The sequence below is a fragment of the Falco punctatus genome (assembly GCF_963210335.1).
Source record: "Falco punctatus genome assembly, chromosome: 13".
NCBI lineage: Eukaryota > Metazoa > Chordata > Aves > Falconiformes > Falconidae > Falco > Falco punctatus.
The window spans coordinates 4,431,348-4,441,485 of record NC_137593.1 but is presented as its reverse complement, the minus strand read 5'-3'; the positions used below and the strand labels follow the sequence as shown (position 1 = coordinate 4,441,485).

At 41.5% G+C, this 10,138-nt stretch overlaps 1 protein-coding gene across 1 annotated transcript in view; it reads left to right on the top strand.

Annotated features, from left to right (window-relative positions):
- Positions 1 to 1,889: 1,889 nt before the first annotated feature.
- BCHE (butyrylcholinesterase) overlaps positions 1,890 to 10,138 on the top strand; it is a 48,964-nt gene continuing 40,715 nt past the window's right edge. The window contains exon 1 of the mRNA XM_080409561.1: positions 1,890 to 8,158. The gene's annotated coding sequence lies outside the window, so the exon portion shown is untranslated. The remainder of the gene's footprint in view (positions 8,159 to 10,138) is intronic.

Sequence of the window (10,138 nt, the reverse complement as noted above, 5' to 3'; positions counted from 1 at the left end):
TTGCATGAACACGAAAATTAAAATCACTTGAACGTTTTCTCTGAGCAGGCCTTAGCCATTGCACTTTATCCCTCCAGCAGCACTGGGAAATAGACTGACATTTTATTAAAGCTGTGTTCCTGCAGAACAGGCACTGAAAGGCAAACCGTGTAAAACTCACTTAGCAGCGCCTGCCTGCCTGCCTACCTGTGGGTTTTCTTCAACGCAAGTGCATCGCTGCTTCGGCAGAAATGAAGGCATGTGGTTTTGCACCAGGATATTCCATCTGTGCCTTCTGAATCTGTTTCCAGACCAAATCCTCAGTACAGCCTTTATTATGATTAATTATTTTGCACAAAAGATTCACGGCTATGGTGGTGCTCCAAGAGGCACTGGCAGCTCCAGGGCAGGGTGTTTTGCAGTGGCTTCCCTTCCCCATGGGATGTCTACCAGCTCAGGAGCCCAGCAGTGTTCTGCTGCAGCTTCTTTTGATTATTGCCTGTAGTGACTTTTAGAAAATGCAACCTCTGAATCCCAAGGGCTGACTTCTATTTACTGTGGAAAATGGATGGAAACGCTGCTTTTATTTGAGATTGCCACAAAGAGTCTTCAGTTTATAATAATATATTGAGAGAACACCTACCACTTTGCAGCTATATAACTGGGGGATTAAAAGAAACCAAGGATGGTGTTCTAAATTTCTGGATGTTTGAATGCAGTTGGGTCTTTCTTATGATCTTGGGTGTATCTTTCAATTTCCCAGTATCCTTGGACTGATAACTTAAATAGAAAATCTTTCAGGTTGCGAGCTGTCTTCATGCATTTTCTACTGAACCTGCCTTCAGGCAAAAGTGAGAGATTGAGCAGAGAATTGTAACGTTCCTGAAGCTGCTAAAAATGCCTCTTCTCCCCAGCTGAGGTCCGCGAGGTCTGTCCATAGTGCCAGGTTCTCTACCAGTGCACTGAAGTTTTCCTCTCCGGTTCCAGCCTGCTGCAACCCTGGCTAAGGGAAAATGTGCTTAAGGATTGTTTTTGGTGTTCAAATGCTACTGCGTGTTAGGGAGAATGGGACTGGGAAAAGTCAGTGTTGTTTCAGGCTTGTATGATTTCCTTTGTGCAAACAAAGGTGAGAGGAAGAAAAGATAAGTTTATGGGGTTGGTTAATCCATCAGGAATCTGCATAGGGCTGAATAAACGTGAGCAGAAGATACTATTAATAGACTAATGGAGACTACTAATGAAGAGTAATTCTAATTCTTATATAAAATAATATTTCCTAAAAGTTATATATGATTAATGTTTTAAGGACACTGTTGGAATTGGAACGCCCTTAGTGTTTTGACTTGTATCCTTGAACCTCACATTGAGCGTCATGTTTTGAACACCATATTACCTTTAAGTTAATGTTATATACTTTGTATATAGACAGCTAGCAAGACTTAAGGGAGTCTACTGTACTTTACCACTAAACCACCTGTTCTGCCAATTCTTTTTTCAAGCAGATGGCATTGTGATGAATTACCCGATATTCGCCAATCATGACGTCTCCCTGAAAAATGTGCACAGATGTTTATAATGAGATTTTCATGATTACACAACACTTGCACATCCACAGAATGGAGGTGCCTTCTGTTCAAAAGTCACTCACCCTAAGAAGTTTGCATTTCTGATGGGACTACAGCAGTGCTCAGCAGTGCCTGAGTTTTCCTAAGTGTAGTGGTCTCTGGGCATGACCCTACAGCCAGTGCCCAGCTATGTGTGTTGTGCCACACTGGCAACAAAATAAGCAGAACCTCTTCCAGTGTCATCTATTTTTCCTGAGGTTATATTTGTTTCATGAAACACATAGGCAAAGATGTCAAATCAGCTATAAATTAGAGGGGGGGGGAGGGGGGGGGGGGGGAGGAAAAATGGCTCTGGAATAGGTTTTGGTTTTGCCCTGCTGCAGTTACAGTGAGTAAAAATAAAATGTGTGACATGATGTTGACCAGCATCAAGGCTGCCTTCCTCTTAGTTGAGCAAAGCTGTTGGAAAGGTGCAGCCCAGCTGCCCTTGTTGCGTGTAGGCTGCACAAACCTCTCCATCCTCCTCTCCCACAGCTTCCGACCCTCACAGAGCAGCAACAAGGCATCACTGTATCCGAAGTTTTACCTGGAGACAAACACCTAATTATTTCTGCTAAAAATCCATAGCTGTGCTATATTCAGGTGCTGTGACCCATTTATTGGAGAGTGGACTGGGGCATGTTGAAGTTGTTTCCCCTGCGGCTCCCCACCTGCAGGTCCCAGCAGGTCACAAGCCTGTAAGCTCAATCCTTCATTCCTATTTTCAACATGCTGGGCAAAACTGAGCTCTGAAAACCGCAGTGGCTTAATCTAAACCTTTGAACATCTCAAACGCATTTTTCATTAGAGATTTGTATCTCTTGTGGATGCAGGAACTGAAAGGTGGAGGATCATAGTAGTGATAAGGCCTAAAATAAAATGTGGGAATCGGGAACTGGGAAGAGTTCTCACCTTCCCGTACAAATTCTACTTAAAGAGATTCAATTAAGCACAATAATCCATCAAACTTCTTAATTATTTACAGAATTTGTATATGAGAGGACATATTATTGTGAACTTCACACTGCTGCCAGTAAGTGATTACCAGCAACCAAGCTTGGTTTTTTGGATATCTTTACATAATTTTAAACAATTAGAGCTTTACTATCCGCAGGAAAGGGAAAAGAAAGAGAAATGGAATGCAGTTATATTGCCAATTAATTAATCTTCTGCAGAAATCTGTGAAAGCTAACTTATAATTTAATTAGCTTTATTATGCTCACTCAAGATTTCAGCTCTTTGCTAACAGTCCAATTTTGTGTGTTTTCTTACAAGCTAATCACCAGGCTATAATAACGTCATGCAAGACATATTGTGTATACATTAATCATTTTTTATTTTCTTTATTGAATCTATCTCTATATGAGACAAAATACTGAGTTATGTAAGAGTGCCATAAGGAATTAAGAGTAAGTGAATATTCAAAAGAAATAATAATAATAATAATAATACCCTTATCTTTTAACTGTCTTTATTTTCTCATTGGCTCTGATTTCTTCAAGAATTTTATAAAAGTGCAGACCATAACTGTGCTAATAAAGAGAAAATTATGCCAACCTATAATTAGAGTAATAAGGAAAAAGGTACAGCGGATCATAATTGAACCAATAAGAGGAAAATATAATCATGTTTAATGGCTTATATGAGTGTTAGTGTCTTCTGTATACTTAATAAATCGGTATCCGTTTTCATGGTATGTATCTAAGACACCTTTCCTAATGTTATCACATTACCCTTCAGAACTATTGCTGGAAATTCTGCTAGGCCTGCAAGCTCCTCCGGGGTGAGGCTTCTTTGAATAAACCAGAATAACAACAGAATTCCAGAAGGGTCTGACAGTGTGCCCGTGTGTCCAAGAAGGCCAGTGGTACACCAGGGTGCCTGAGGAGGAGCATGGCCAGCAGGTCAAGGGAGATGATCCTCCCACTCTGCCCTGGTGAGGCCATGTCTGGAATGCTGGGTCCAGTGCTGGGCTCCCCAGTTCCAGAGAGACAGGGAGCTACTGGAGAGGGTCCAGCAACAGGCTACGAAGGTGATGAGGGGACTGGAGCATCTCCCTGAGTAGGAAAGGCTGAGAGAGCTGGGCCTGTTCAGCTGGGGGAACTGAAGACTGAGAGGGGGGGTCTTATCAGTGGGGATGAGGTCCAGCCAGCATGGGCTTATAAAAGGCAGGTCCTGCCTGACGAACCTGAGCTCCTTCTATGACATGGTGACCTGCCTAGTGGGTGAGGGAAAGGCTGTAGATGGTGTCTACCTGGACCTCAGATAGAAGTAAGACCTTCTTTGCCTTGAGGGTGGCGGAGCACTGGAGCAGGCTGCCCAGAGAGGCTGTGGGGTCTCCGTGTCTGGAGATACTCACAACCTGCCTGGATACAACCCTGTGTGACCTGCCCTAGGACAGCCTGCTCTAGCATGGTTGGCCCAGATGCTCTCCAGAGGTCCATTCCAACCCCAACCACTCTGTGATTCTGTGACCACCAGCTACAAACACCTGTAGCAATGCTTAAGCTCCCTCTGGGTTTCTTTAAGGTGTCCCTGTTTTACGTTCCTGGGCACACAGTGGTGCTGTGCACAGTATCAAGTATGATATTTGCGAAATAAATACAGAAAAGGACAAAGGCGTAACCTTTGGGGCCATTGTATTTGGGCATGAGAAGACGCTCTGCAAGCAGGGTATACTCAACTTCAAAGTAAAGGCAATGACTTATTTCTTAATATGCACAGTATAACAATGTGATGGCAAACCCCAAGGCTGAGCTTCTGCAGTCCCTTGCTGCTGCCGAGCTTCCATCTTCTGTGGGTTTTACCTGAAATTTCACAGCTTGCAGCCTTGGTGGTTTTCCCTCTGAGTCCTTGAACTGCTAACTGTCCCCATCTCGGCAATCGTACCCCTGTCTGTAATTTCACCTTTCGTATCTTGTACAGCTGGAGTTTGCTTGCTCTCCTCACAGCTTTTTCTCACAATGTAGCAGTTTTCTCAGAGGTTTGAGCCAAGATCACACAGATGCGCAGTGTGAAAACACAGCTGGGGATCGGAGGTGGCCGAGCACCCTCTGAGGGAGCTTACCGAGGCTAGAGTTTAAACAAAACCTCCCCACATTTTCATACAATGGCATTTCAATTTCATATAGTTGAGCTATAATTTGCCTTTTGATTTTCCTCTGAGCAATTAAAAGCAGTAAGATGATTTCCTACTTGTACATACTATTAGCACATAAATATTTCCTCACATGTGCACACACTTCATATGTGATATCCTTTACTTTGAAGTGATGTTTGCAAAGCTTTTGAGCCCAGTTATCCTTAGGGATGCCCAGGTGCTCTTTCTGATGGCTTGGAAAGGCAGGATCAAATCTGGTCAGCGGGACTCTTCACGTGCAAGTAGACCTTGAAAGCTCAGAGGAAACCTTAGGAGAGCGGTACGTGTTTTCCTCCAGAAATATCTGAGATACATCTTTTTCCAAATGGTTTTATCTTTCATAGATTTCTCAACTCTATTAGGTAAGTCCTGAAGATAACCCAGAATGTGCATAAAATAGGATATTCATAAGCAAAAACATCTGCTTATGCTTAGGTAGTATCCTGAAGGGCAGTTTCATAATGAACTAAATCACAACAGAAATGTTTGATATTTCCATAATCCATATTGTTTAAATTCTCTAAGCTTCTTAGCCTGCTAAATGTCAATCTTCCCTAGAGTTGGCCTTTGCTTTCATTTCTTAAGAGACTTGGACATCTCTCGTATCAAAATGCCAGTGTGACATCTATTTCATATGTACACATGAAATAATGGGAAGACTCTTTTATCTTTGGTGGCAATTTTTAAGAACATCGCCATAAAAATGTACGTAACCTCAAAAACTCCCAGTGTTACAAATAGATAGGTAGATGGATAGAGATATCTAAAAGTACCTGTGCATGTACCTATAGATGTATGCATGTTTAACAGCACTTACAAGCATGCACACACACATATATGTGGTGTTTTGCCTGCTGGATTGTACTTCCTTTCCTTTCAAGCTCCCAAAGGAAAACTGAGAAAATGACCACTCTACACAGAATTACTAAAGGCATTAAATGTATTTAATCTCTAATTTTCTAGCAGGTATTTTTAGTAAGCTAAGTAATAACTAAAATAAGTGTTTCCTCTCACAGCACACAGTTGTGAAACTTTAATTTATATGTTAATTTTTTAATTAAAGGGAAAAATTATAGAAGAGGGCTTAGTTTTCTTAAAAAGTATAGCATAATAGTCTAACATTAAACTGAAGTATTATAGTCGAGAAGAGTAACAGTCTGAACAGTCTGTCCTAATGCTCCCCTTCCCCGAAGACATCCAGGTAACCCTGAGGCTGAACTCGGTGCTTCCTACTGCCCGAGGAACAGCCCGAGACAGCTGATTCACTTATCCCAGGTCACCTTGTCAGAGCCCATAGAAATGCTCCACATCTTGCATTTAGTGACTGTGCCTGCCTCAGAGCAGGAGGCTCTTTCAGGTGCCTTGGGCACCATACAGGCAAGCAGAGAGGGGCGAGGAGGGAGGAAGGGAGCGGTGGTGACAGAAGATGTAGGACAGCACAGCCAATGCTGGAAAATAGATGAAGTCAGGAACAGCACTTTTGGTGCTTGAGTCTCCTGCTCTTTCTCTACTGCTCGAGGCAGGGATGAGGGTTGAGAACACAATGGTTTGTCATAAGCGTCAGAAATACCTTATTTAAAAGTGGCCTCTAACAAGATTTGGGGCTTGTGATTCATTCCTCTGATGTCATGGAAATGAAACAAATGTGTGTCATCTGGCCATTTCTAAATGGGTTGAAGGGGCATTAGAGACAGTGAATGAGTGTGCACGTGGAAGAACGTTGAAGATGGCCTCAATCTGAAGAGGGCAACTTAGTGTGTCCTGCAGGTGACTGCACTTAAAAAGTTTTAATCAGCAGGAGTTGTCCCTAGAGTTGATTCTGAATTAATCCTGTTTTGTTATTAAATATTTATATTTACATTACTGAGATAACAGTCTTGGCTAAGAATTCTGAATTCCTAACAAGCAACTATATTGGACGCTTCCATGGTGCAAGCTTAGGGATTTATAACCTGGTTTAAGTTTAGACTGGGACATATTCTTTCCAATGGATGTGTCCCTGCAATATACCTGTCAAATGTCTGATCTTAAAGGTAGACTGTAAAATTATTGGAAGAAACTATATGACCGTGCTTGCTTGAGATTTTCTCTATTAGAACACTATTTCACATGCTAGCTTTTTAAAATCATTTGTAGTCTCCATGTTAAGGTCTATAAACTTCACACTCAACTTTTTATTTCTGCTTTATTTCTGTTCTATGCATTGCCAAATATTGCTTTTGTGTAATTGAAACAGAGCTGTAGTTTGATTATTAAACAGAGGGAAATTAATTGCCTTCAGCTCTAACAGGGGAAGCAAAGGCTCTCGGTAGCAGAAAACCTTAAATTGTGGAAAAGTTGCTTTTTTTCAGAGCAGAGCTAGAGTGCAGATGCTGCTGGGGGTCAGCAGCCCCACCACCAAGGGCTGGCTGCCTGGTTTCACATGGTGGCTCAGGGATATGGGTTTGACCAGGCATTTTCTAAGGGGAGTGTATGTAATTTATTTGTAGACTCCACCCCTCTTCTTTGTTCTGCCTTCATCTGTACCTTGAAATATTTGTACTCTACATGCCCCCCCCTGTGCTGTGGGACACATCCCCGGCTGTGCTGCAGCCCTGACAACTCTGCCCTGCGGTTTGGACTGGCTCTGCACCTGCAGCGCTGGGTTCTGGGGGAAACAAGGCTTAAGAGGGTCAGGCAAAAGGAGGGTATCGGGTGTACTAAGCAGCATGGGTAATTTCCTATTTGAAGCCTAAGAAGAGAGAGAAAACAGCGTGTGACACAATGTGGGTACCATTTTTAACCCTAACATCAGGCATGGACAACGCAGATTTCTGCCGCAGCCTGCAGATGGCCATGAGTCAAGTAACACAAACGATGCTTGCCAGTTGTTGACATGTCTGTGCAGAAGACACTCCTTTTTTATCTGCCACAGTTGCTTAAAACCAAAAATAACTACTTATCTTACAGTGAAAAGAAAAGTTTGAGGTACTTTAAAATGGTGCTAATCCTGAGCTGTACAATAGCAAAAAGGCCCAGGTGAGATCAGTGCTCTAAGCGAGATGAAGGAAAGAGGGGCAGGATTTTATTACATTTATAATTCTGTTCATCTTTTTACATGATAAAACTGTTGCCCTGTGCTAAAGAAAAAAATCCCTGTATCTTCCCTTTCCTGTGGAAGCTCACGCCTGACTTTCTCCCAGACGGATTTCTCTCTGTAGCATTTCTACAACGATACCATTTAGCCTTTGAGCAGATGTCAGATAGTAAGGAACGGCTGCCGGCAGATCAAGTTGCTGCTGCCAACTCTCGCGAGCTCTGTGTCAGAAACAGTTGATTATAATGTCAGTACTGTCCAATTTACGGGCTTAAAGCAGCAGCTGCATACTGCATTTTCCCTGAAGTATTCAAAGATCCTGACTCTTAAAAACTTTGTAGTTCTTGTCATAGAAGTGGGGTAAGTGATTCTCTATTTACACATCTCTGTCTGCCAGGATAATTTACAGTTCAGCTTGATTTGCACGGGGATTGGGATCTTTTAAAATGTTATGCTCTGCCCATTTGTTGCTCTCTTGGGAAAACTCACTCTGCTCTGCAAATGGAACGAGTAAGCAGGCGTGTGTATCAGACCTTGATATTATTCAAGGGATCCTGAGCTAAGTAAATTAAGCTGAGCTAGAAATCACTTATTAATTCAACCATCTTTTCTATTTAAATACTGATTATGTAGTCTTGTGTATAGATTTTTTGGCTGGGTAAAGATTTGTGAGGAGAGGACATAGTGAAATAAACTGTGTTCCCTTGCTGAATGAGAATACAAAAGTATAGTCAAATGTTTAAGTTTTGCTGGAGGAAACTACTATATAAGCAGCTTTTTAAAGTATGCAAGTGCATTATATGCTATATCTCTGCTCGGTTAAAGTTGAGGAGCTAAAGCAATCTTCCGACCCTTTTACTCTCATAGTAATAATCAAGCAATATTTGTTTTGCTCAGTGTGCTTTACGTTGTTGGGTTTGGTTTAATGCAGCCGTAAAAACCTTATTAAATGTAATATTTGCCATACATTCAATGTGTAATAATAATCCTCTGCCACTCGCTACTTTTATTAATATTAGCAAAGTAACTTGGGACTAGACAAGACCTCTCATTCAGTAGTACAAAACTTCTGTGTTTTTCAAACTTGATCTATTTAAAACTTTTTTTTTTTAATGCCATTTGTTTTTTTGCAGAGCTAATTAAGAAGGTACAGAACTGATTTTTGGGGTGGTTGTTGTTGTTTTTTCCTTCCTAAAATTCTTGTCTAAAACTTCTTATGGTCAAAATCTGTGCCTCTGTGTTTTGCAGTACTACAGTATTTTCCTCCCACCCCGTTCCTTTCTAATTAACAGGAATGTGCAGAGGGCAATTAATTTAAATTACTATTTAGATATTAAAAGCTTTAGGAACTTTAATGCCTCTCGCTTTTCTTAGTACCATTTTATCTTCTTCATAATGACAATGTTTGAAATCTCTTATTCTTTCCAGCTTGTTGTTGTGGTGGTGTGTTAGAAGTGTGTGAAGAAAGACAGTGTCAGGGAAACAACAAACTTAGAGAAATTACTTCTCCCATCTGGCAGTGCTGTGCATTGGCTGCACATTTACCCAGCTGGATCCCTACTATTAACATTTCTCACAGTTCCTCCATTGCCTTGGTTGACTGTGAGATAGGGTGAAAGAGTTTAGCCTCAGGCTAATCTTTACATACCTTTTCTCACCCAGCTCTGGAAAGATTTTGTGACAGGAATGGATGGAACAAAAATATGATTGGCACTTAAAGAGGGGGTCAGATGCCACTGAACGATGTGAGCATCCTGGTCAGGTGCTGCGGGCAGCCAGGGAGAGCCTCTGCTTACCCAAACTCCTTGGGAGTTGCTGGACTGTGTGAGTTGCCCAGATCGACTAAGCACATCTGTAAAGTTTAGCATACATGAGGGCATTTACAGGTTTATATAAGTCAAGCTGAAGGCCAGATGGAATGTCAGACCAACTCTGAAGTCTATTGCCCCCATTCACTACCTTATCTTTTTTCTTATTTTTTTTTTAAAGACAAGAGCGTAAAAGTTTGCTTTCTAAAATTTATCTATTTTCTACCTGTTTATATGACTGATAAAAATATTGTCTCTGAAGATTCTTCCCTGTTCCTTTGATGCTATCTCAAAGTTAGGAATCTCTCTGCACAAAATCTTCCTATTCCCTCCCCTGCATTTTCTTATTTCATTTCTAAGAATACGCAAACAAGCAGGAGGAGCTTAGATTAGGTCACAGCTGTACTTTCCACAGAAATTAGCCTCTTATTCCTTTTAAGGACACAAGTGCTTGTCATTAACAAAGAATGGCCTGTTTAAAGTGGCAGGACAGAGTACACTATGTACGGCAAGGCAACAAGCAAAAAATAGA